This window comes from Macaca nemestrina, chromosome 5 (assembly GCF_043159975.1).
Source record: "Macaca nemestrina isolate mMacNem1 chromosome 5, mMacNem.hap1, whole genome shotgun sequence".
NCBI lineage: Eukaryota > Metazoa > Chordata > Mammalia > Primates > Cercopithecidae > Macaca > Macaca nemestrina.
In genome coordinates, this window is record NC_092129.1 from 13736894 (window position 1) to 13764371 (window position 27478).

A 27478-nucleotide genomic window follows, 5' to 3' on the forward strand; every position below is an offset into this window, starting at 1 on the left:
TCCTTAGTTTTAGTGGATATTGTACATTTTGGTGCTTATTGTTTTAACTTTTATATTTATAATAAAGAATGCAAGTAGTTGTTTGAAATCAACCATTCTTTTTACTTTTTTGTTCAAGCTTCTGGATCAGTTTAACTACAGAGTATCTTGAGAATGCAAGGTGAACTATTTAAAAAGTTTTCACTCAAAACCATTTATCTAAGTCTATAATTTCAGGGATGACTTCTATAGTTCATTACTAGAGAAGTTTCTCTGAACATATAGAGCACAATAAAAAATGAAAGTATAAAGATATTTTCAAAAACCCAGAAAAGCACTTACCTGTGTGAATCTAGATTTTCTTGATATTATGCATACAAGAAAATATATAAATATTGCAACCATCATTCATAACCCCTTAATTTCAAATTTTCTGAAAATATAAAATAGCCCCCGTGTTTTCACTAATTGATTTGATAATTAATTTGAATTTAAATAATTTATTGATAAAACACTTTTACAGTTTTAGATACTATATACATCAGAATTCTGATAATATTGTTTTATTAAAGACTAAACTGACAAAGAAATTAAAACACATTTTACACACACACACACACACACACACACACCCTCTCATGATCTGTATCCTGGAACTCACATTAGGTTTGGAGGATCCAAGCTAGTCTGTGGCTCTCTACATCACTCACCCAAGACTTGGGTCAGGCTTTAAGGTTCAGAGAATGCTCCAATCATTTCTACCGGTTCCAGCAGAGTGCTTGGGGGAATCTAGTTCAAAGTCTTATTCTCATCAATGCCAAATAGAGCCTTAAAGAGAAAAAGCTGTTGGAACTACAACAGTTCATGTTTGTCTACTGAATTACAGACCAAACTCACTTTCACAATATAACTTTCATTTAGCCTGTCCTGAGTCTGGTCTATAACCGAAAGCATTATCAATCTTTTCAGCCTTCTTCAAGAAAACATAAATAAAGTCACTCTTATCCTTTAGTGACATACATGCCAGTATGAGCAACAGTCTTTATCCTAAATCATAAAAATTTGACCTAATAACTATTTTCATATTACATTTCAATTGAAAAAAATTAAGTGAAATAGTTTGGATTTGTTCTTATTAACAAAGATATTATTGATATCCAGATAGTTTTTAGTATTTATAATAGGCAGGTTTTAAAATGCATTTGCTTTCTACAATTAGAACTTGCTTTATGTCAATAAATTCAACTTTCTAGTATTCAATTAGATTTTAAAAATTAAACTACAGTAGTTTGTAGATCACAAATACATATTAAAATGTTACAATCTTCAAATATTGCACACTAAATTTATACATAAGTGGGTTTTTAAAAATCTAAACTCAAAAGATGCCAGAAAAAAGTATGTGGATCAGGGGAAAGAGCAAAGCAGAGTCAAAAGCAGCAGGATGCAGTTCAAATAGGTCACACTCAACTTTTAACTTTCCCTAAGAACAAAAACACAAGCTTAGCAACAGCTTTTAGCCAATCACAAAGCAGACAAACAGGTAAGGACTCAACTGCTCCAGATACCAATGAGGCCTAAGCTTCTCTTTTTTTTTTTTTTTAAATTATATAGTGTCACAAGAGAAAACAACAAATTATAAAACAGGATATATTGTCCTAGGTTAAAAGTAACTGATAAAATCTTCTCACCAACCCTTGGCAAACAGATTAGATTTTAGTATTGTAGTGATTATTTGTTTCATCTTTATTATGCCAAATACCGTATACATCAAGTTACCATTAAAATAATAGGGTATTTTTAGTAGGAAAAAAAAAAACAACAGAATTTTGTGGGAAATATTCTTTCTTGCTGGGGGTAGAAAATAAAGGTAGAAATATCTATTAAAAATTATTATTCTCTTTTTAAATTCTCTAGCATCCAATTTCTAAAATACACAGGGGGAGAAACACTGATGATGAAATGCTACAGCCCAAATCCAAAAATATAAAATACTAGTAAAAACAACCATACCACAAATACAACTTTCAGAACAAACGCAGGATCAAGCAAACTGAACAAATTGACAGTGCAATTCTATACAATTTTTTCCTCTTTATTTCTATCACTCAATACATATCCTTCTTCTTGGAGAGAAGAAGGTTTTCAGAGGATTTAGAAGGGATTTTCAAGAGTTACAGATTTCATCACTGTTATATTTAGCACAGACCTCAGATCTGCTCAAACTGACAAAGCATTACCTGCAATATAGACACAAAAACGTTGTGAAACAATAGTTAACAGTTTTCTTCATTTTGCTTCAGTTTGCCAAATTTATATTCTAAAGCAGTTTCCAATATTTTCTGTGACTATCTTCATGAACAACATTTCTTTTCTCTTCAAATACTACTTAAACCATTTGATGGTTTTAGTTCCCTGAAAAAGGAATTAAAGTAGAACAGTTTGCTTTGTCATTATCATTAATAATCTCCTTCAACCACCATTTTAGGAGACACTTTTATTTTATCTTTCAGAGATAGGGTTTTGCTCTGTTACCCAGGCAGTAATGGGGTGATCATGGCTCACAGCAGCCTCGAACTCTTAGGCTCAAGTGGTTCTCCCACCTCAGCCTCCAAAAGTGTTGGGATTACAGGTGTGAGCCACTTTGCCCAGCCCACCATGTACTTTAAAGCAAAGGAGGTTTGCTAATAACATTGTAGGATGCTGTAAAAAAAGTGTATAGATGTATATTTCCCCCAATATTTCATTGTTTTCCATACACCCCTAGAGTAGGGGAAAAGTTTAGAGACTAGCTCTAGGTTTTATTTATCAGTCATATCTTGCCTCGTCCTTCTCTTTTTTTTGAGATGGTTTTTGCTCTGGCACCCAGACTGGAGTGCAATGGCACAATCTCAGTTTACTGCAATCTCCGCCTCCCGGATTCAAGCAATTCTCGTGCCTCAGCCTCCCAATTAGCTGGGATTACGGATGCCTGCCACCTAGCCTGGCTAAATTTTTTTTGTATTTTTAGTAGAGATGGGGGTTTTCACTATGTTGGCCAGGCTGGTCTCGAACTCCTGACCTCAAGTGATCTGCCCGCCTTGGCCTCCTACTGGGATTATAGGCATGAGCCACCATACCCAGCCTCATCCTTCTCCTTTATCTTCAGTTGTCACAGATAACTAAGCTATGTTGAATCAGAAAAAAAGGTAGTTCCAATATATCATTTGGGGAAGAAACATCAATTCTATATCAATCTCATGTTTTTGGGGGGACTTTTAAACCCTAATAATTCAGAACAGTATCCATCCAAATATTACTGAAAGTTTCATTAATACATGTATACTATACATAAAGGATTGGTTAAATTTATAAAAATTTATATATGTGGATATACTAGTCTTACTTATTCATCATTCAGTCAACCAGTGTTAATTAAGCCCCTACTATGTGCCAGGCATTTTTTTTCTTCCCAGTAGATATTTTTCTGAGAACAACATCCATATCTTCTTCCTTTCTCCTTTCTTCTTTTAATTTCCTATAGTGATGCACCCACTTGAAGTTTTTTCACTCCTAAAGGAGCATCTGGACTGAGGAATGCCTTAAGCTACAAATGCATGTAATGCTGAAAAGCTAATTGTTATTGTAGCAGTTAGGTAAATGAATGTCAATTGATGGAGAGCTTTTAATCTAGTAACTCAGATTTTTAATCTAAGATATGATTCCAGAAGCAGGGCAATGCTATACTCCATAGTTTCGATTTGATATTAATAGAACGTCTAAAACATGTATGCATCAGGCATTGTTCTAAAGCTTTTTTTTCTTTTCTTTTCTTTTTTTTTTTTTTTTTGAGATGGAGTCTCATTCTGTCGCCTAGGCTGGAGTGCAGTGGCGCGATTTCAGCTCACTGCAAGCTCCGCCTCCTGGGTTCATGCCATTCTCCTACCTCAGCCTCCTGAGTAGCTGGGACTACAGGCACCCACTACCGCACCCGGCTAATTTTTTGTACTTTGTTTTCGTAGAGATGGGGTTTCACCGTAGCCAGGATGGTCTCAATCTCCTGACCTCATGATCTGCCTGCCTCGGCCTCCCAAAGTGCTGGGATTACAGGCATGAGCCACCATGCCAGGCCGTTCTAAAGCATTTTAACTCATTTAACTCTCAAAACACCTCAGGTACACGCTATCTTCATTTTAGAAATGGGAAACTCAGAGAGGTTAAGTACTCAACCCAAGGCCACACAGCAAGGGGCCTGAGGAAAGGTTAGAACTCAAGCATATTCTTTCTACTATACCATAATGCTGCCTGATAATGTTTTAGTTTTGTTAATGTTAATATTCCAGTGATGGTGTGCCCATCAGAAAGAGGCCAAGGGATGCTAACTCCTACCATCTTCTCCTGTCTTCCCCTGCACTATGTTCCCTGCAATCTGCTCTGTATGACTGCTCACTCCACCCTCTGTGACCACCCAAATCAGTAGAACACTATGCCTCTCCAGTAAATCTGAACTGGTTCCCCATTGAGACAAAATAAAAATGTTTTATAACATCTCTCAATATATCTTCTCCCTAATTGCTGCCCTCCTCATACATGTTAATCCTATCCCAACTTTCTTGATTCCATTTACCTACTTATGGTTCCCCTTTGAAACTTATACATTTCTCCCTGACACTTGAAAACATTCTTCTCTCAGAGTTTCATTAAGGACACATTATTACAACTTCCTTCAAAAGTCTTCTAAAATTTCATCTTCTGAACAAAAGTTTGTAAATTTTATCATGCTAAATAAGGAAAATCTTCTACCACTTGACAGTCTACCATGTTAACAGTGACTGTTAACCTCCAAAATATGATCCACTATGTTTTTGATACTTTTATAAATAATGTTAGTGGATGTGCCTATGTTGTGTTCAGTTTTAAGGCACAACCACAGAGTATTTATAAGCCCCTTTTGGTCGATGTTAAGAGTACATTCTGTCCCAGGTGCAAGGATTTGGGGAAGTATGTTTGGGGACATATGTTTATCTTACTTTGAAATTGTAACTACTGGCACATCACATACAAATAGGTACTTAAACTACATTTTGATTATGTTACAGGCTTTGCATATAGAACACTAAAGAGAAAGCAACAGATTTGGATCTAACAAAATAAAATGAGTAAAATTACCATTTAGCATAAACAAAATGTAACATTTTATGTAAAAGGAAAACTATAAAAACATAAATGAAGACTTACATTGTCAAATAATCATTATTAAAGTCACTTTCATATATTTAAAGCATAAGAGAATATTGTAGATTGTTCTTAGTGGCTAATTATGTTACTGCCTACTCCAAGAATGAGTGATTTTTTTTTTTTTGTAGAATGAAATTCAATGATCACACACACACACACACACACACACACCCTTAAAATGTTTTCCCACACATTTGAAAATCAGTAATTTTTGTCAAAATAGATGTTGACTATTGATATAGCAACATTTCATTATATCTCAATTGACTTTTTAAAAAACAATCTCATGAATCTAGAACAAGTTAAAAAAAAGATGTAAAATAGATGTCACAAAGTTTACATACCACAGCATATGTACTGTATTTAGTAGAAAACCTTTCGCCTGCCTCTCTTAGAGACAATTTACTTTTACTTGGTACAAAATTATAAGAAGGTTCTTTATCTAATTTCTAAGTCCTCTTAATCACAAAGGAAGAACCAGAAAAATTCTATCAAGCAGAAACAAGAACTTGGATATCACAGTAGCAGGAAGCCATTTTCTATAAGGGTAATGGTCCTATAAGCCTTAAAAAGCCCTAAGAGCATCGCTGTCTCCCAGATGAGGTTAAAAACTGACCTCGATATTAGTGCTTCTTACTCATGTTGGACAAAATACCTAAAAATATTTTTATAGATACTTCTCAATTTACAATGGGATTATGACTCAATAAGTTGAAAATATCATAAGTAAAAAATGCATTTAATACACCTAATCTACATTATAGTCTAGCCTAGACTACCATAAATGTGCTCAGAATGCTGACATTAGCCTACTTTGTCAAAATGTGGGCAAAATTTGGGCAAAATCATCTGGCAATGTGGTAGAGTATTGGTTGTCTGCCTTTGTGATTATGTGGCTGAGAACTGTCACTCGCTGCCATTGCCCAGCATTGCATCGTACTACTTTCCATAGCATTTTTCTACTGAATGTGTGTTGCTTACCCACCTTAGTAAAGTCAAACAATTGTTAAGTGGAACTATCGCAAATTGGAGACCTGTGTGTAAGAAATACTGCTTAAAATGGCTGAACTGGCAAAGTAACAGAAATCCTCAGAAACCAAAACCCACCAACAGGAGGAGTCCAGGGAGACAGTCAGCACTGAGGCTGGCAGCTGTGGATCCTTAGGGACCTAAAGCAGCAGCACAGAAAACAGAAGGCAAATCCTAGGACTTGGGAAATTAAGAGGTGGATCAGAGACCCCATCACAAAGCCAAACCCCAAGGGGCTAAATGCTCAATGAAAGCATAAAGAAGGAAAAACACCCCATTTACAAAAGAAGACAAGATTTGCCTGTTTTAATGTTTATTCTTGGTGGAAGGGGTAAAATCTCCCCTGAATATTCATAAACACAAGGGGGATCACACATGAGGAGTTGGGGGATGAATTCCCTTATTACCTACCTGCTCTTAAAAGCAAGGCAAATATTTAGTGTAAAGTGGGCTGGTTATGTCCCCCAGGTTCCGGTTAGAAATAAATATAGATTTTCTCTGAAGGAGATACAATTCCAATGAATATAAGCTTACAATAATAAAAAGTACTATGCAAAAAGATGCCATTAGTGAGGACTATAGGAAACAATAATCACCTAAGACTACAAAGTCAGATGCAGTCTGACTGCCAGAAATCATCTGTAAAGACTTTGGCTACTAGATACAGAAGACCAGTTCAATATGTTTTTTAAAACTTTATAGGAAAGTATGGGTGAGAAACAGGAAACTATCAAAAAATAACCAGACAGATTTGAAAATGAATGAAATAGTTTTTATAGTAATTAAAACTTAAAATTCAACAGCATATTCAGTATAGCTGAAAAATTATTAGTAAACTAGAAAGTAAATCTGAAGAGTCCAGAATATAGCACATACAGCAAAGAAATGAAATTTATGAGAGAGAAAATAAAAGACATGGAAGATGAAATGAAGGTCTAATACATATCTAATTGGAAGGAGAATACAGAAAGAACAGGACAAAGGTAATATTCTAATACATGATGGTTAAGGATTATCCAGAACAGATTAAAGACACCAATACTCTTTTTTTCTCCCCAGGAAGCACAATGAGTCTCACACAGAATAACTTAGAAAAATTATACCTTGGCCTACAGTAAAAATGAACAATTTCAAGGAAAGAGATCTCAAAGTCCATGAAAGGGAAAAGTCAGATTATCTATAAAAGGAAAACTAAGCTGACAGCCTAATTTTAAAGAATGGAAGCCAGAGGATCAAAATGCTGAGAGAAAATGACCATTGTTGAATTGTATTTAACACATGAAACTATCTTTCATAAAGTGAATGAAACACATTTTAAGAGACAAAAACTAAGAATCTACTACCAACAGATCCTCAACTGAAGGAGTGTCAGTTCAGGAAGAAGCAAAAAGATTTCAGAAGGAAGTGTGAAAAAGACCAAAGAATAGTCAACAAAGAAAAAGTTCTTTGTACTTAAGATTTTCATTTTATGGGTAAAATTCTCACCTACCCAGAACAGTACATTCTGTATGAATTCTGAATAGCTTTATGTGAACATATGCTTTAATTTCCCTTGGCTTGGAGTGGAATGGCTAAATCATATAATAGGTGTAGGTTTAACTTTTTTTTTTTGAGACGGCGTCTCTCTCTTTTGCCAGGCTGGAGTGCAGTGGCACAGTCTCGGCTCACTGCAACCTCCTCCGCCTCCCGGGTTTGGTTCAAGCGATTCTCCTGCCTCAGCTTCCCGAGTAGCTAGGACTACAGGCATGCACCACCACGTCCAGCTAATTTTTGTATTTTTAGTAGAGATGGGGTTTCACCATGTTGGCCAGGATGATCTCGATCTCTTGACCTCGTGATCTGCCCGCCTCGGCCTCCCAAAGTGCTGGGATTATAGGCGTGAGCCACTGCGCTCAGCCAGGTTTAACTTTTTAAGTAACTGCCAAACTGTTTTCCAAAGTAGTTGTACCATTTTATATTCTCACTCATCAGTGTATAAGACATCTTCTGCCAGGTATGGTGGCTCACACCTGTAATCTCAGCATTTCAGGAGCCCAAAGCGGGTGGATCACTTGAGACCAGAAGGTCAAGACCAGCCTGGCCAACACAGTGAAACCCTGTCTCTACTAAAAATACAAAAGTTAGCTGGGCATGGTGGCACATACCTGTAATCCCAACTACTCAGGAGGCTGAAGCATGAGAATTGCTTGAGTCCAGGAGGTGCAGGTTGCAGTGGGCTGAGATTGCACAACTGCACTCCAGTCTGGGTGACAGAGAAAGACTTTGTCTAAAAAACAATAAAAGACATCTTGGCCGGGTGCGGTGGCTCACGCCTGTAATCCCAGCACTTTGGGTGGCTGAGGCGGGCGGACTGCCCGAGGTCAGGAGTTCGAGACCAGTCTGGCCAACATGGTGAAACCCCGTCTCTACTAAAAGTACAAAAAAATTAGCCAGGCTTGGTGGCATGCGCCTGTAATTCCAGCTATTCAGGAGGCTGAGGCAGGAGAATTGCTTGAACCAGGGAGGTGGAGGCTTCAGTGAGCTGAGATTGCGCCATTGCACTCCAGCCTGGGCGACAGAGGGAGACTCTGTTTTGAAAAAAATAAGAGACATCTTTACCAATGCTCAGCATTGTCAATCTAAAACATTTTAGTCAATCTAATGGGTGTAGTGCAGTTGCTCTTAACAAGTGATTTTTTTCTCCCATGGGACATCTGATAATTTCTGCGTATACTTTCGATTTTCACAACTGGTGAGGAGCAGGTTGTTACTGGTATGTAGGAGGTAGAGACCAGGGAGGCTGCTAAATATCCTACAATGCACAGGACAGCTCCCCCTCCCACAACCAAGCATTATCTGGCCCAAGATGCCTAATGTAGCAATATCTCATTGTGATTTTAATTTGCATTTCCTTGATAACTTTTGATACTGAACATGTTTTAATGTGCTTATTGGTCATTTATATACATACAGATATTTTTGTGAAGTATCAGTTCAAACCTTTTGTCCATTTTTTATTGGGCTGGTTATTTTCTTGTGCTGTAAGTATTCTTTATATATTTTGAATACAAGTACTTTGATATACGTGTTACAAATTTTATTTCAGTCTGTGGCTTGCCTTTCATTTTCCTAATGGTGTCTTTTGAAGATCATGTTTTAATTTTGATATGATCCAATTTGTCAATATTTTCTTTAATGTCTCATGCTTGTATTCTAGATAAGAAACCTTTGCCTACCCCCAGGTTATACACTTTTTTTTCCCATCTGTTTTCTTCTGAAAGTTTTATAACTTTAGGTTTTAATTTAATAGGTCATATAAATTTTATGATATTTGAAAATAAAACTGCTGAAGTTTCTCTTCAGGGAATGGGATTATGGGTGAATGGCATTCACTTTTTAAATACATCTGTTGTATCTGACAATAATTATTAAACATTCTACAGTATAGATAACTTTTTGGACTAAGGGAAGAATGGGAATGAGAAGTTTATATCTAATGGGGCTAATTTGTTGTTGTTGTTATCACAGGGACCAAATTTGACCTTAAAGTCTTCTGGTAAATTTGCATGTATGTATGTTAAATTAAGTACTGTCTGATGAGTTTCTACTACATTAACTCCATGCAGCAAAAAAGTAAAGTGGTCTTTCTTCCAGAGACCAGTGCCTTTCTTCCAGGCAATACTGGGGGGTAAGATAGGGTTAAACAAGATGGTTCTACTTTTAGTACCCTTGGGTCATAAAAAAGCATCTCTTAAAAATAGTATTAGTTGATGCCACATGGAAGACTGGGCAACACAGACCATAGAAGCAAAGAGAATCTACTACTTAAAAATAATTGCCCCTATCTCAGAACTGGCACAGAACAAAGACTGGGTCATGAAAGCAGTGCACTGGAAAAACAGACTATTTTAGAGAGCCTCCTAGTATCAGAAAAGAACGACCCCCCAAACTTTCCAATAAATCTGCAGCTGAAGAAATGAAAAAATGGTATAGGATTGCACAGTGGTGCATATGGTGACATGAGAGAGGGTATCTCTGAATTGGGTTTGAAGTTTACCTTTATGTATATTAACTGTCTCATAGAGATTTAGTCTAAATTGTTCACTTCATAAGTAAAAAATTCTTATAGCTTCATGTCTACTCTGAAACAGATTTAGTGTTTGAAGATGGTTTTAGGATACTTTTCTACCTTCTCTTCTTAAGGAAATTATTTACTGTGGAAGATCTGCAATAATGTAAGCAGTAAATGAAAGACTAAAAGAGGAGGAATGGTCCTAAATTTTACAAAGAATTTCAAAGACCTACAATTTCTAAGCATAATAGAGCTCTGTGTCCCAGAAAGACTCTTCTCAGCCACTGATGACTAAGGACACTATTAGGAACAATAGAACCACGGGTTAAAACACAGTAATTGAACCAAAAAGTTGGTCTCCAGACTAAATGCACTTGATTTATGGCAATTGTACTATTCAGAACAATTCTTACGAGAAGCAGGAATGATTTTGCTTTATTAAATCTTTTTCTTGAGTGTAAATTATTGCTTAAAATGCTGTGAATACTGAATTTTAAATGTTGCCACTCACTTCCTACGACGTCTCCCTCCTCAATCCACTCCTTTCCTCCAATAACAAGCAGATTTGTCTATTCTGTTTCTCTTTTCTTTAAGATGGGTTCTTGCTCTGTCACCTAGGCTGGCGTGCAGTGGCACAGTCATGTCTCACTGCAGTTTTGAGCTTGGGGCTCAAGCAATCCTCCTGTCTTATCCTCCCAAGTAGGGTTTTACAGGTGCATGCCACCACACTCAGCTATTTTTTTTTTTTTTTTTCTGTAGAGACAGAGTCTTGCTATGTCGCTCAAGCTGGTCTTTATCTCCTTGCCTCAAATGATCTTCCCACTTTGGCCTCCCAAAGTGCTGGGATTATAGGCATAAGCCATCACACCCAGCTGCTGTTTTTCCTAGTGAGGAAGGAAATGTTCAAGTTATTTTTCTACATAAGTTTGTATCTAATTATATTAAAATTGCTGAGCTCCTTCAAGCTCTTAGAACTCCTCAGTAAGGTTCTTAGACATTATTAACATGACAGATAACATAAGGTCTGAGATATTACGATACCTAACCCTCAAAATGTTAAGTATCTCTGCACCCAATGGAAGTGGCAGGTAAAAATAAAACAGCCTTTTAACTTGGCCATAGCTTTTGGAGACACTTGGGTCTTAGACACATGTGTCTGTTTCCTCTGATTCTCTCCTCTCTAGTCCTGCATTAGTATAAGCAAGACCCCTAGCTCTGAACCCTCAGAATCAGCACTTTAGTACCTAACGAGAAAGCCATTGCTAGGACCCCCCCCGATCTAAGAATCTGGTCTAAGGAGAGATATGACAATCAAGAATAAAAAGAATGGTTCTGGAAAAGCAAGAATATCAAATAAATTTCTAAGGACTGTGAATGCCCACAAAAGCATGATCAAGGCTCTATGTCCAGAGCATTTATGTAAAGGTATAGATTGCTAGTAGTAAGTTTCTTCCTATGCATGCAGAGTATACCAAGGGGAAAAGACAGTAGAAGATTTCTCCAGTGTATCAATAGATGAGGCACCTGAACTTCTCATGTCTCAAAATATTCTATGCTCAGCTGCCTAAAGTTACTTTATCCATAAGTTCAAGGATGCAGTGAGAATAGGTGAAAAAGAGGAAGAATAAAAATAGCTGGGATGTGGCTTAGAGAAAAATATGTCACAAAGGAAAAAAATAAGTCTGGAATCTTCAAGATTCTAAGGTCTGGAAAGGAATCATAAAAATCTCACATTAAGAAATGATTATGGTTCTACCTAGGGACTACAGAATAAAATGTAAGATGTATGTAGGGTTTTATGGTCAACAAATTAATTTCCCATAGAATGACTTGTACAATTTCTTACAACAACCTTGTAAGATGTATCTCATTATTCCTGTATTACCCATGAAGAAACGTCACACAACTGACAAGTGGCAGAGCTACAAGTCCAATGCAGGTCTGCTCTGACTTCAGGTCCAGTGCCCTTTGCTTTCCACCACTCAAGAGTTTAAAATGCAGCTTCAGAGCCTCTCTTAGGGGGCTTACAATCCAGTTGATCATAAAATACTCAGAAACAATTAGAGAACACTTCTAGGCAACGTGTAATTTTGTATTAAATTATACACCACCAACTGCAAATATCCAGAAGTAGGGAGTCAGTAAAGGCTTAAAAGATGGGTAAACGGGAATGACATAGAGGAGAGAATAAACTGGATGAACTCAAGAGACAGTTAAGAGATTTCCCTGGCTCTGGCAGGAGATGAGTGAGTTAGTAGTGGGAAACGGTCAGTTTTAGGTAGTCTATAAAATCAGTAGAAGTGATTAGATACTGCAAGGGGTAATAAAGGAGCCCTAAAAGATTTCTCAGCAGTGATATAAAGGAGTGAAAGCAGTGACTGTGCATGAGGAGCTCAAGGCAAATTAAATATGTGCACTTCAGTGGAAGAGGCAGTGCTACCATTCCACCTCTCCAGCCTTACACCACCACCAAAAGTCCACCTGCTGGAATCACTCCTAGACTTGTGTATGTGCTCTTCCCTCTGAGTTCAAGTCTTTCCCCTCTAATCATGGCCTACCCCTCATCTTTGGCCTGAAGTTAGAAGTCATTGCCTTGAAGAACCCTTCCCTGACCCCTCCTGGTCTGAGTTAGATCTCCTCCTTTGAAAATTTCCTCTGTGGCAGCACTTATCTCTGAGCACTATAATTTCCAGTGAGCTAGCCAGTCTCCCTTATTAGGCTGAAAGCTCCCAGAGTAGGAAATGGCCCATCTTTTTCCAGCATTGAAATCCCTTGGTACATAATGGGTGATTTAGAGGAAGCAAAAAGAAGTATATAGTCAGGAAACAGATTTAGGGATTAACTTCCCCTAAGATTACAGGCTGAGTATCCCCTATACCAAATGCTTGGGACCAGAAGTATTTCAGGTTTTGAAATATTTGCATATATATAATGAAATTATAGATGGAACCCAAGTCCAAACATGAAATTCATTTATGTTTCATATACACCTTATATACATATCCTGAAGGTAATATTTTTTTTTTTTTTTTTTTTTTTTTGAGACGCAGTCTTGCTCTGTCACCCAGGCTGGAGTGCAGTGGCCGGATCTCAGCTCACTGCAAGCTCCGCCTCCCGGGTTCACGCCATTCTCCTGCCTCAGCCTCCCGAGTAGCTGGGACTACAGGCGCCCGCCACCTCACCCGGCTAGTTTTTTGTATTTTTTAGTAGAGACGGGGTTTCACCGTGTTAGCCAGGATGGTCTCGATCTCCTGACCTCGTGATCCGCCCGTCTCGGCCTCCCAAAGTGCTGGGATTACAGGCTTTAGCCACCGTGCCCGACCTCCTGAAGGTAATTTTATACAATATTGTAAATAATTTTGTGCATAAATAAAAGTTTGTGTTAAGTACTTATGTGTGGAATTTCCCACGGATCACCTGAGGTCGGGAGTTGGAGACCAGCCTGACCAACATGGAAAAACCCCATCTCTACTAAAAATACAAAAAAATTAGCCAGATGTGGTGGTGCAGGCCTGTAATCCCAGCTACTCAGGAGGCTGAGGCAGGAAAATCACTAGAACCTGGAAGGCGGAGGTTGCGGCGAGCCGAGATCATACCATTGCACCCCAGCCTGGGCAACAAGAGCGAAACTCCGCCTCAAAAAAAAAAAAAAAAAAAAAAAAAAAAGTCTCAGAGTTTGGAGCATTTCGGATTAGGGGTGCTCACCCTGTATATGAAAAGGTAAGGCTGGGCGCAGTGGCTCACGCCTGTAATCCCAGCACTTTGGGAGGCCGAGGCGGGCAAATCACAAGGTCAGGAGTTCAAGACCAGCCTGACCAACATGGTGAAACCCTGTCTCTACTAAAAATACAACAAATTAGCCGGGTATGGTGGTGCATGCCTGTAATCCCAGCTACTGGGGAGGCTGAGGCAGGAGAATCGCTTGAACCCAGGAGGCGGAGGTTGCAGTGAGCCGAGATTGGGCCACTGCACTCCAGCCTGGGCGACAGAGCAAGACTTCATCTGGGGGGGGGGGGGGGCGGGGTGGGGGGCGGGGGAAGAAAAGGTAAGAAGACAGATACATATATAACCATGCTAATATGGAAGAATATAAATTGGACGATGGCCTCTTGTCTCAGTGATGGAGATATTCCAAGCCTTCTTTTCTTTTGTCTACCCAAGCCCCTTAATGAAGCGGAGGACTGGATCAGGGTCAGAGCTAAGATAGGAAGATACACCTTTTATAACCATCACTTGAGGACAATAGGCTATAGTTTTTTAAAAAACAATTTTTTCTTCTGCTAAAAGGGAACAAAGAATTCAACAACTGTCATTTGAGAGCACAGTGCTTTGCAAGAACCCACACAGGTATTTCAATGTATACAAAGATGAATCATAATTCCAGCCCTAAGGAACCTTATAATCCAATTTTTAAAAACCCATGAGGTAAAATTATGTTAAAGGTACAGGCAATGCTATGGATTCAGAGTAGGGGAAAAAGTCAAGGGATTATTAAAACTGTTGCAAGCAGGAACATGAGGTGATTGAGCTGTGATTTTGGAAGATGAAAAGAAACCTCTAGGATAGTCTGAGTTGTAGGGAGAAGCTAAAGACAGACTTAAAGCCAAAGACAGTGCAGTGGTCTGGTTAAGAAGTCACAAGGATATAAACCAGTGATGCCGGTGGAAATGAAATGAAGTAAATTTAAGTAAATGTAAGAAGGCAGACTGTTAAAAACTGATTATTAATTAGAAGAAAAAAATTTATTTCCCAAGAAGCCTCTTGCTTCTAACTTTATACCCAAACAAATATAAGCAAAGGTGGCATTGTCAGAGGTGGTTTTGATGGAGACGCTTATCAATAGGATGATAAGGTTATTTTTATTTAAAACCTGTTCACTTCTAGACAGGATGCCTCCAGCTGTTTTTATTCCATAATGTCCCTCTGCAATTATCTTCAGCGCTTAAGGTAGCACAATTAAGTAGAAAGAATCTGAACTTTGTAAAACTGAGATCTAGATTGCAACCCCAGCACATTATTTTATCTCCTCATGCCTTAGATTTTCATTTGTAAAATGGGAGGGGCCATACTTCATAGGATAGTTCTAAGAACAAAATTTGATAATATGAAAACTGCTAGAAACAGGCAAGTTACTGTATGACAGTGCCAAAATGCTGGATTCTGGTTGCCATCTGGACAGGAGAAATATTTATAATAAATTAAGAACAAGCTTTTAGTTAACAGTGCCTCTCATAACTGATTCCAGCCATGTTTCTGTTAGTGATAAGATGACAATCAGATGGACTTAAGCATTTGTAAAGAAGCAGAGGCAAGGCTCAAAGCATCAGCATTAGAGCCTAACAACCTGGGATACAAGGATAAATTAAATCTCTCTTAGCCTCAATGTCCTCACCCATACAATGGGCATGATAACACAGCAGTCTTAGAGAGCCACAGGATTACATGAAACCATGCACAGCGAGTGGTTAATAGTAGGTGGTCAGTAAATATTAGTTGTGGGACCTACCTTGTAAGAGCTATAGTACATTGAACCAACTGTCCTGTCTTACTTGGAATATAAATTAATTATTTAGCGCAGCATTTTTGAAACACCCCTGATTTTACTCCTCCTCTTTGTGTTTTGGACTTGAATAATATGTATTTAAGATAAAAATTATTAGGTATTTATGTATTTTTAAAAATTTGGCATTTGTAATGGTATAATTACTTCTCTCAATTACAACATTTACTAAGTATCTATAAATAATTTAGTATTTACTAAATTATTTAAGTAATTATACCATTACAAATACCAAAATTTTACTACATAGTAAAACAACATTTACTAAGTATCTGTAAATAATTTAGTATTAAGTACAATCTACCCTCACTGATTTTATATATTAGAGAATCTGCATTTTAAATACAATATTGAATATTATCTCTTATTTATCAATTCTGAGTATCTTTCATTATTGATACATTTTCAATAAAATTTACTGATCAACATCGTAGAAATGTGTAGTTGTCCTTAGCATCTATTCTCTCCTTCTTCCATGGTTAATAAAAGCTCAAATCTTTAGCTGGGCACATTACCACTCAGAATGAAGACCATATTATCCAGCTTTCCTTGAAGCTGGGTGTGAGTTACTAAGTTACTAAGCTCTGACCAGTGAGATATAAAAGGGAATGGGAGTGTGCACAGTGAATGTCACTAAAGTGAGAAAGCATATGCTTATTCTCCCAGTAAATTCTTCCTCTGTCTGAAATGTGGATGTGATGGCCAGAGCTGGAGCTGTCTTAGAGACAGAAGCCACATCTTGATGCTGTTGGAACAACAGAGAAGGGATTTGAGTTCCTGATGATTATGGAGCTGCTAAACCAGTCCTGTATGGCCTTTATTTACAAGGAAGAAAAATAAACTTTCCTATTTAAGAACTTTTATATCAGGGTTTCTGTCACTGGCAGCCTAATCTCATCCTAAATAATACAGAGAAAATGAAATCTGAATTTCAATTTCACTTATTTTCTTAATAGGTTTTTTCCTCAACTTACGGTGAGAAAGGGGGCAAGAGGATTCATTCAGCTGCCCCACCACTGCTAGAGTTCACATCATATTCCTAACCTGTCTTTTACCCCTACCCATTCTAGGGTCCATTTTGCTCTTCATCCTCAAGTTCAATTGCAAAAAAGAACTGACCCCAAAACAGCATTCATTTGTTCATTTTTCACTCAACAAATGCCTGCTGAGCATCTAGTGTGTGTTAGATGCTGAATAAAACAGACCCCTAACTTCAGAGAGCTAAGTCAGGCATTTTAAGAAATGTACATTAAATTTTCCTCTGTTAATTTGTACACTACACCTGTGTGGTCCCAAATTTTCTTACAGGATTGAAGTAAAAGACTGGGTATAAAAGGTTGGGGGAAAGCTGACATATGGAGTGGTAGGAAGAACCTTAGTACTGGAAATTTAGGAAATAAGGTGTTGAGGACTCTCGGGGACAAAGGCAAAGATGTGACTACTCAGCAGAGAAAAAAAAAAAAAGGGAAAAGGAAAAGAACACATTCATTGACTCTTACTGGGCTTCATATAGCCTTAGAACTTGTTATTTTTTTTGAGAAGGGGGTCTCACTCTGTTGCCCAGGCTCAATCATAGTGCACTGCTGCCTTAAATTCCTGGGCTCAAGTGATCCTCCCACCTTGGCCTCCCCAGTAGCTGGGACTACAGGTGCATGCCACCACACCCAGCTAATTTATTTTTATTTTTATTTTTGTAGAGATGGAGTCTTGCTATGTTACTTAGGCTGGTCTCAAACTCCGGGCCTCAAGTGATCCTCCTGCCTCAGCCTCCTGAACTGCTGGGATTACAGGCGTGAACCACTGCACCTGGCCCTCTGTAACATATTAATAATTAATAGGGACAAGCTTATTACTAAACTTCTGTAACTTCTAGAGCATAGTGATTGCCCTCCTTACTGTATCTGCCCTTTGCATTGTTAAAATCAAAGACTTTCAGAAACCCTCAAGACTCCCCACCATTCTTTTCCAATTCTAGGCCCCACCCTCTTCCAGCCTCTTATTAGGACCTTTTCCTACCAATGTACACTTAGGGAAGAGAGGAGTCATTAGAATGGGGAGGGAGGGAGTGTTGTTGGAATTCTCAGTTAAAATTTAGTTTTTTTCATACAAACATTGCTAAAGTAGAATCTAAATGTCATTTCTGCTTCCAGCTTTATAGTTCAGCAAACCTGTGCAGTTAAAATCAGCATTTGTGGGTTGGCTTTAGGATTTGTCTGAGTGAGAAAGTAAGTTCAGAGTTTCAAATAATTAATATGAATTTTAACTTTAGACTGTAGTCCTTTTGTGAGGAATGGAAAGCTTAACCATCATTCTTTGCCTAATAGAAAGATGGCATGGCACAACTATTACACACTTGGCTCCAGGAGAATGAAAAAGAAATGAACCAGTTTCTGATGCTGGGATCTAGTGCTTTTTGTTTTTATCTGAGGTTTGAGGGAAAGTGTATTTATCAAATACTACTAAACCAGATTAACTGTGACAGGTAGTTCTTAATACACTATAATATGATATGATAAAATTTTTTTTCTTAGGTTGTGGTTTTTAACACTTCACAAGCAGTTTCTTTTCCTGTTAACTTTCAGACAACTCTGCTTAAGCCTCAGTTAAATACCTGGAGGAAGTGCTACCACAATTTTAGCTTTCTTGTTTCCAGTTGAGCTATTATTCCCACCTGTTCCCCATTAGTAAAGTATCATATATTCACTTACAGCTCTCTTTCTAGCCTAATAAAAAATGCTCTTAAAATAATTACAGTAAAATAATAAAAGTCATAAATCTGAGAGAGAAAAATAGGCATACTGCCCCATCAGTACTAACAAAAAGGTTTACAGATGTTTAAAAACTTTCTTTGGCTTTGGTTCAGCACCTCAGTTAGGAAACTTACCGATCAAGGTCCCTTGTCTTTTTCTACAGGGCCTGTGCCAATAATGTGCTGCCAAAATATAGCTGTTATATTCCTGATACAGCGTAAAAAGGCATGAAAACATTCTAAGTAGTAAAGACAATCTTTCCCTCCCCAATGGGCCATAAGTCCAGAAAAACAAGTTACCTCACTTATGAACCATGCTGTGATTATGAACCATGTCTGTGATGCAACAATATTGCACTACTATTTTCTATTAAAATGTACTTTTCAAATCAAAATCTTAGCTAAAATGTCCATCAAGGTTATAAAAATCTTGTTTTTTCTCTTATCCTTTTAAATTGGAATTTAGGGCACAGAAAAGAAGTATGTTTTTATTTCACCTAGGAAACATTACCAGGCCGTAGAAACCATAATACTCCACTAATTAGTATCTTTGTATAGCAATAATTAAAGCAACCTTAATTCACGGGGATGATTCTGAAATATACCAAGATGTTAAAATTTCCTCCATTAAACAATGCAATTATTAATATATTCTGTATCTAGTCCAATGTGATGTAATAATTACAGAATTTCAGAGCTAAAACAATTATAAGTTGGGTGAAGCTAGAATAGATTTGGAGCATCTAAGTATTGATACTTTCATTCTATAGATGAAGAAATTGAGAACCAGAAGGAAAATATATGGTTTTAATGTTGAGATATTTATCATATTATAGTTTTTAGAAACTTGGACAATCATCAATAAAATCAGGGCTGGCCTTATTTGCTAGAGTATATGGCTGCTTGCTTGGTATAATTTCAGAAGCGCTATTATAAAAAAAAAAAGGCATAGAAACTTGTCACCCAAATTCTTCCTGAGATAAAAATAGTAAAATGATACCTAGTCATCTTCCATTTACATATTTAGTTGATGTTCAATGATGCCTATAATTCTATAAGCTGACTAATTCCATTATCTTTTGTTAAAATGCAAGTACTCTGAAAAAGAGAAAAATCATTAAGCAATATAATAGATTCAAACCTTAGGTAGGCATTTAAGGTCAAAATCATGTCTATATGAGTATTCTTGAAAATCTCTTCTGGATGGCTCCATGCTAGAACTGACAGTCCACTTCTTAAGTAAGGCCAAAGTAGACATTTTGTCCTGCAGCATTAGAATAGATGACTTTATTTTCTAGCACTAGTTGGAGTCACTGGTATTTAGGGGCTTTGTATAAAAAAGCACAAGTCAGCTGGGCACGGTGGCTCATGCCTATAACCCCAGCACTTTGAGAGGCTGAGGCGGGCAGATCACTTGAGGTCAGGAGTTCAAGACCAGCTTGGCCAAAATAGTGAAACCTTGTCTCTACTAAAAATACAAAATTAGCCAGGTGTGGTGGCACACACCTATAGTTCCAGATACTTGGGCGGCTGAGGCAGGAGAACTGCTTGAACCCAGTTGTCGGAGGTTGCAGTGAGCTGAGCTGAGATCGTGCCACTGCACTCCAGCCTGGGCGAGACAAAGCAAGACTCATCTCAAAAAAACCCAAAAACCAACAAACAAACAAAAACAACAACAACAACAACAACAACAAACACAAGTCTTTAGCACCTGAATTACCCACAGCACAATGAGATGTTGACTCTAAGAGAAGCAAGCAGGAATTCAAGGCCAAAGGGAATACAACACATTTCTGTTTCTCATTTCACACTCACTTAGGGGCATATGCTCTCTAAGTGGGATGTGGGACAGAATTGCCTATACAATTTATATTTAAAATATTTTCTGCCCTATATTAAGAAATTTTTGATAAGCAAGAATAGTTAAATTTGCATAAGTATATGAATGAGGTAATTCCATTGTAGGGACCAGCTACTTCCCTAAGAACAGATTTTGATGGCCAACTGGGGCAGAAAGAAAGGAAGAAGAAGAGCAAGAGGAGGAGGAAGAAGAAGAATGAAGAGGAAAAGAAGGAAGAAGGAAGGAGGAGGAGGACAAGAAGAAGAGAAGAAGAAAAGAAGTGGGTAAGAATAAGGAGGAGGAGGAGGAAGAAGAAAGAAGGAGAAGAAGAAGGAAGAAGGAGGAGGAGGAGGAAGAGGATGAGGAGAAGGAGAAGAAGAAGAGAAAGAATATAAGAAGAAAAAGAAGAAGACAGAGGAGGAAGAAGAAGGAGGGAGGAGAAGGAGAAGGAAGGAGGAGAAGAAAGAAGAAGAAGAAGAAAGAAGACAGAAGACAGAAGAAAGAAGAGGCTCTGTGCCTGAGGGCAAGGAACGGATACTACAGAGAGCAGGGAAGACCATGACCAAAGATAAATTTTGCCTACTTCACAAATTTGTCTGGAATATAAATTGTATATGCTGCATAAAACATTTAAGTCATAATAGCTTATTAACCATACCATCTTACATTCTCAAACATGATTACCTGAGAATTTTCTGTAATTTCCCTTTACTTTTACAAATACTATTAATGTCCAAGTGTCATCATTGTATTTCACGATTTTCAGTTCAAGATGAGGTCCAATTTAAGACAATTTGGAAGCAAGAACATCAAATCTGCAAATCACAGACCTGTCTGGTATCTTTTCTTACTGAGTACTGCCAGCAAGCACTGGCTATCTTTATCTTGAGAAGCACTGCTAAAACATCTCAAGTGGAGAGGTCATAGTTCCATCACTGGGATTAAAATCCCTAAGTCACCAAAATATATAAAAATGACTTACATTTGTAGATTCTAAACTTGCTAACCCAAATAGCGAAATGAGTTACTAGAAATGAGAACCAGTATTTTCATAAACTACAAATTTTCTAGTAAGAGTTCTTTTAGCTACCAATTCAGTTTTTTACCTTGTTGATTTTTCTATTTTCCTAACTAGAGTCTTGTTCATATAGAAAATAAGTTAGTCAAGTGAATTATTGTGGCTTCAACTCTGAAAAGGAAGCAGGATGGGAGAGAGGAGAAGGCACAGTTGAGGGGGATTATTTCCTGGCCACAGACTGCAACACAGCTGTGGCTGGGATTTCACAAATGTGTATGTACCATCAGACAAATGAAGGACAGTGAGAGAATGTGGATGGCTGAGCTCACTTAGGAACCACGACTGGGGAAACAACTACCTGGAAAGAGATGGCCTACTGATACCAAGTACAGTATTATCTTTAGCATGAAAACTTCAATCATGAGATTAGAGATTATTATTTGAATTGCTAGTCTTCAACTACAGCACTAATAAATGTTAAGCAACAATGACCCCCACCACAACCCCCAACTCTCCCTTCTTTCACAAGAGAAAAAATCTAGTTTGGCAAGTCTCTTCTCCTTTATATGACATTCCTTTTTCTTATATTTAAATACACGTTTTTGAATAAATTAGGCAGAAAAGTATTAGGACTGAGGATTTTTTAGGGGGAGTAATAATAAATTACTGGGGTTGAGGAAGGATTAAAAGGTTTCATTTATTGTTTGGACTTTTGATTTCTCTGACAATTTAGTTGTTAAATATGGGAAAGTTACTATGAATGTATCGTTTTAGTTGTGCCATTCTCATTCTTTGTGTACATACTTGTCCAAGGACTCTTGGGGTAACGCCAGCAAATTACATCAGGTGTTTCACTACAATGATTAAATTAAAACAGGAATTCTTGGTGTCGCTTCCTTGATTTTAACTTAAAAACAAATGAACTGTTAACCATATATGTGACAAACTAGCATAATTTTTATTTTTTAGATGGAGTCTCCCTCTGTTGCCCAGGCTGGAGTGCAGTGGTGCAATCTCGGCTCACTGCAAGCTCCGCCTCCCGGGTTCAAGCGATTCTCCTGCCTCAGTCTCCTGAGCAGCTAGGACCACAGGCGCCTGTGACCACGTCCGGCTAATTTTTTGTATTTTTTTTTTTTTTTTTTTTTTTTTTGAGACGGAGTCTCGCTCTGCCGCCCAGGCTGGAGTGCAGTGGCCGGATCTCAGCTCACTGCAAGCTCCGCCTCCCGGGTTCACGCCATTCTCCTGCCTCAGCCTCCCGAGTAGCTGGGACTACAGGCGCCGCCACCTCGCCCGGCTAGTTTTTTGTATTTTTTTAAAGTAGAGACGGGGTTTCACCGTGTCAGCCAGGATGGTCTCGATCTCCTGACCTCGTGATCCGCCCGTCTTGGCCTCCCAAAGTGCTGGGATTACAGGCTTGAGCCACCGCGCCCGGCCAATTTTTTGTATTTTTAATAGAGACAGGGTTTCACCGTGTCAGCCAGGATGGTCTTGATCTCCTGACCTCGTGATCTGCCTGCCTTAGCCTCCCAAAGTGCTGGGATTACAGGTGTGAGCCACCGCACTCAGCCCAACCTAGCATAAATTTTTAAAATAATATATCCTCAATTTACAGAGTGTGCATCATTTCAAATTGCAGGCCGGGCACGGTGGCTCCTGCCTATGCTTCCAGCACTTTGGGAAGCTGAGGAAGGAGATTAGTGTGAGCCCAGGAGTTTGACATCAGCCTGGGCAACATAGTGGGACACTGTTTCTATTAAAAAAAAAAAAAAAAAAAAAAAAAAAAACTAGCCAGGCATGGTGGCATGCACCTATAGTCCCAGCTACTTGGGAGGCTTAGGCAGGAGGATTGTTTGAGCACAGAAGGCTGCCGTGAGTTGTGATTGTACCAGTCTGGGTGGCAGAGTGAGACCCTGTCTCAAAAACTAAATAAATAATAATTTTTTTAAAAAATTGCAACATAAAAATAGCAGATGACCTTTTGCTATTTCTCGTCTCCAACAACAACTCAGATCTACCAAACCTACTTGTAAAAGTACTCACGCCACCAACAAGTAACTATGAAGCCAAAGGAGGGATTTTGAGGACAATGAAAAAGTAGTAGAAGTTATTTACCATAATTGTTGTTTTACTACATTTTTTGAAAAAGCAGGAATTGTTACATTAATATCAAATAAAGTAGACTTCAGAGCAAAGAAAATTACCAGAGACAGGGAGGGACATTATATATCATGATAAAAAGTTAAACCCACCAAGAAGATATAGCAATCCCAAATGCACATCCACCAAACAGCTGTAAAATATATGAAGGAAAACCTGATAGTACTGAAAGAAGAAATAAACAAATTCATAATTATAGTAAGAGACTTCAACATTCCTCTCTCAACAATTGCTAGAACAACTAGACAGAAAATCAGCAAAGATGTAGAGGAACTCAACAATATTATAAACCATCAGGATGTAATCAACATTTATAAAATACTCCACCTAATAAGAAAATACATATCCTTTTAGCATGCTCAGGGAATATATACCAAAACAGAATACATCATGGCCATAAAATAAATCTGAATATATTTAAAAGAACAAAAATCATGCAAAGTATGTGTTCTCTGATCAAAATAAAGTCACACTAAAAATAAATAACACAAAGATAATAGGAAAATGGAAGCCTGGACACATTTGCAAACTAAACACCACACTCAGAAATGATTCATGAGTAAAAGAGGAGGTATTGGGGAGATTTAAAAAATACATTGAATAGGATGAAAATGAAAATACAACATATCAAAATTTGTGGAACACAGCTGAAGCAGTGCTGAGAGGGAAATTTATAACACTGCATGCATACGTTAAAAAAATAAAAAATTCAGATAAATGATCCAAAATTCTACCTCAAGAGCCTAGAAAGAAGAGCAGTATAAACTGAGAATCAAGCAGAGGGAAGAAAATAATAAAGAACAAACATCAATGAATTTGAAAACAGAAAAACAAAAGAGTAAAAGAAAATCAGTGAAACCAAGTGCTGGTTCTTTGAAAAGAAAAAAAATGGAAAAACCTCTATCAAGACTGACACGGAAAATAAGAGAAGACATAAGTTACCAATATTTATTAGGAATGAAACAGAGGATTATTGCAAAAAAAAAACCCTGCAACGACCAAAAGATAATAATGGAATACTGTGAACATTCTATACTTATACATTTGACAAGTTAGACAAAATGGGTCAATTCCCACCATAACTCACCTACTATGAAATATATCACTTGAATAGTCCTATTACTGTTAAGAAAACTGAATTTGTGATTTTTAAAAACTCCCCCAAAATAAATTCCCAAATCCAGTTTCTTTCACTGGATAACTCCACCAAACATCTAAAGAATTAACTCCAATTTTACATAGTATTTTCCAGAAAATAAGAAAGGAGGGAAAATTTTTCAATTATTTTTATGAAGCTAGTATTAGCCTAATACCAAAACCAGACAAAGACAGTACAAAAAAAGAAAAATACAGTCCTCATGATAATGGAGGCAAAAATCCTAAGCAAAATAATTAGCAAACAGAATTCCACAATGTATAAAAAGCATTATATATCATGATTTAGGGGGATTTATTCCAGGAATGCATGGCTGGTTCAACATCTGAAAATCAATCAATATAATCTACCATTTTAACAGGCTAAGGAAGAAAAACCATATGTTCATATTAATTAATGCAGAAAAACATATCAGTAAATTTAACACTGATTTATGATTTTTAAAAACTTTCAGAAAAAAAAAGAACAGGGTGGGAGTTACCTCAGCTTAATGAAAAACTTCTACAAAAACCTACAGCTATTTTTATACTTAATGGTGAAAGATGGAATGCTTTCCTCTTAAGACTGGGAAGAAGGAAAGAATATTTACTCTCATCACTCTTACTCAACATAGTCCTGGAAGTTCTAGTCAGGACAATAAGGCAAGAAAAGTAAAAGCCATACAGATTAAAAAAAAACAAAAAACAAAAAACAAAAAAACGGAATAAATACAACTGTCCCAACTTACAGATGACACAATGATGTACACAGAAAATCTCAAGGAATTTATAAAAAACAACGAACGAACTAGAACTAATAAGGGAGTTGAGCAGGTTGCCGGATACAAAGTTAATATACAAGAGTGAATTGCTTTCCTATAGACCATCAATGAACAATTGGAATTTGAAATTTAAAAAATTACAATAAAAAATAAAATAGGTATAAATCCAACAAAATATGTACAGACTCTATACACCAAAAACTACAAAACTCTGATCAAAGAAATCCAAGATCCAAATAAGTGGAGAAATACTCAATGCTCAAAGATTGGAAGACTCAATACTAGTAAAGTGTTCATTTTTCCCATCTGTTAAGTTCAACATTCCAATTAGAATCCTGGAAAGCTATTTTGTAAGTATCAACAAGCTGATTCAAAATTTTATATGGAAAGGCAAAAGACCTAGAACAGTCATACTGTTTTCATGACTCACTATAAAGCTATCATAATCAATACAGCATAATATTGGTGAAAGGTCAGATACACATATCAATGGAACAGAATAGAGAGCCCAGAAATAGACTGATAAAAATATGGTCAACTTATTGTTAACAAAGAAGTGGCCAGGCATGGTGGCTCACACCTGTAATCCCAGCACTCTGGGAGGCCAAGGCAAGAGGATTGCTTGAGCCCAGGAGTTCAAGACCAGCCCAAGCAACACAGGGAGACTCTATTCCTACAAAAACAAATATATATATATATATATATATATCTCCAGGCATAGTGGCACATGCCAGTGATCCCAGCTACTTGGGAGGCTAAGACAGGAGGGCCGTCTGAGCCAAGGATACTGGCACTGAGCCGTGATTATACCACCACACTCCAGCCTGGGTGACAGAGTGAGAACCTGCCTTAAAAAAAAAAAAAAAAAAGGGGAGCACAGGCAATTCAATGGAGAAAGGATAGTCTTTCCACCAAGTGATGATGAACTAATAGGACATCCATATGCAAAAAAAAGAAAGAAAACAAAATGACTCCAGACACAAACCTCATACCCTTAACAAAAAGTAACTCAAAATGGATCACAGACCTAAATTTAAATTTAACATGAGACTAAAAAACATCTAGAAGAAAACATAAGAGAGTATCTAGATCTAGATCACTCTGAATGATCTCATTCTTTCATCACTGACCAAACCTGTAATTACATCTCAGTCCTTTCTCCTGAATCTGAGGCCTATTTCTCTATCTGCTTAAAATATTTAATCTTGATGTCACACAGACATCTCGAATCAAAAAATAAAAAATAAAAAGCTGAACTCAGCCGGGCACAGTGGCTCACATCTGTAATCCCAGCACTTTGGGAGCCCGAGGCGAGCAGATCACCTGAGGTCAGGAGTTCGAGACCAGCCTGACCAACATGAAGAAACCCAGTCTCTACTAAAAATACAAAATTAGCTGAGCGTGGTGGTGCACGCCTGTAATCCCAGCTACTCGGGCAGCTGAGGCAGGAGAATCAGTTGAACTTGGGAGGCAGAGGTTGCAGTGAGCCGAAATTGCGCCATTGCACTCCAGCCTGGGCAACAAGAGCGAGACTCCATCTCTAAAAAAAAAAAAAAACAAAAAGGCTGAACTCATCACCTTCCCCAAACCCATTGCACTACGCTACCACCTTTTATATTCCCTATCTCCACGAAGGCCTTATTATACCTCCAGTTGTCCAGTGCAGACACCTGCAAGTCTGTGCCTAGCTAGGCTCCTCTGACACCCTTACTAACCTCTTGTCAAGTTCTGAATATTCTACATCCTAGAAACTGTCAAATCTATCCCCTATCTTCAACCTCACTCCCAATCCCATCAAAACAGCCCCTCACCATGTCTCTCCCGGATTAGAACAATAGCCTCCTTTCTGTCTCAAAGCCTTTGCCACCTTCTAGCCTATTCTCTACAGTGGAGCAGTCTTTCCAAAATGCAGATCTGATGATGATATAACCCTTGATAGGTTCCCCCTAACTTTCAAAATAA

At 37.7% G+C, this 27478-nt stretch overlaps 1 protein-coding gene across 4 annotated transcripts in view; it reads right to left on the reverse strand.

The window, feature by feature from the left end:
* LOC105492043 (sestrin 1) overlaps positions 1-27478 on the reverse strand; it is a 107679-nt gene that overhangs the window by 32016 nt on the left and 48185 nt on the right. The window contains exon 1 of one of the 4 annotated variants that reach the window (XM_071096274.1): positions 18721-18742. The exons of 2 other annotated variants lie outside the window; for them this stretch is intronic. The gene's annotated coding sequence lies outside the window, so the exon portion shown is untranslated. Of the gene's footprint in view, positions 1-640; positions 665-18720; positions 18743-27478 lie in introns of those variants that run through there. One more of the 4 variants, XM_071096272.1, reaches the window with a different exon arrangement.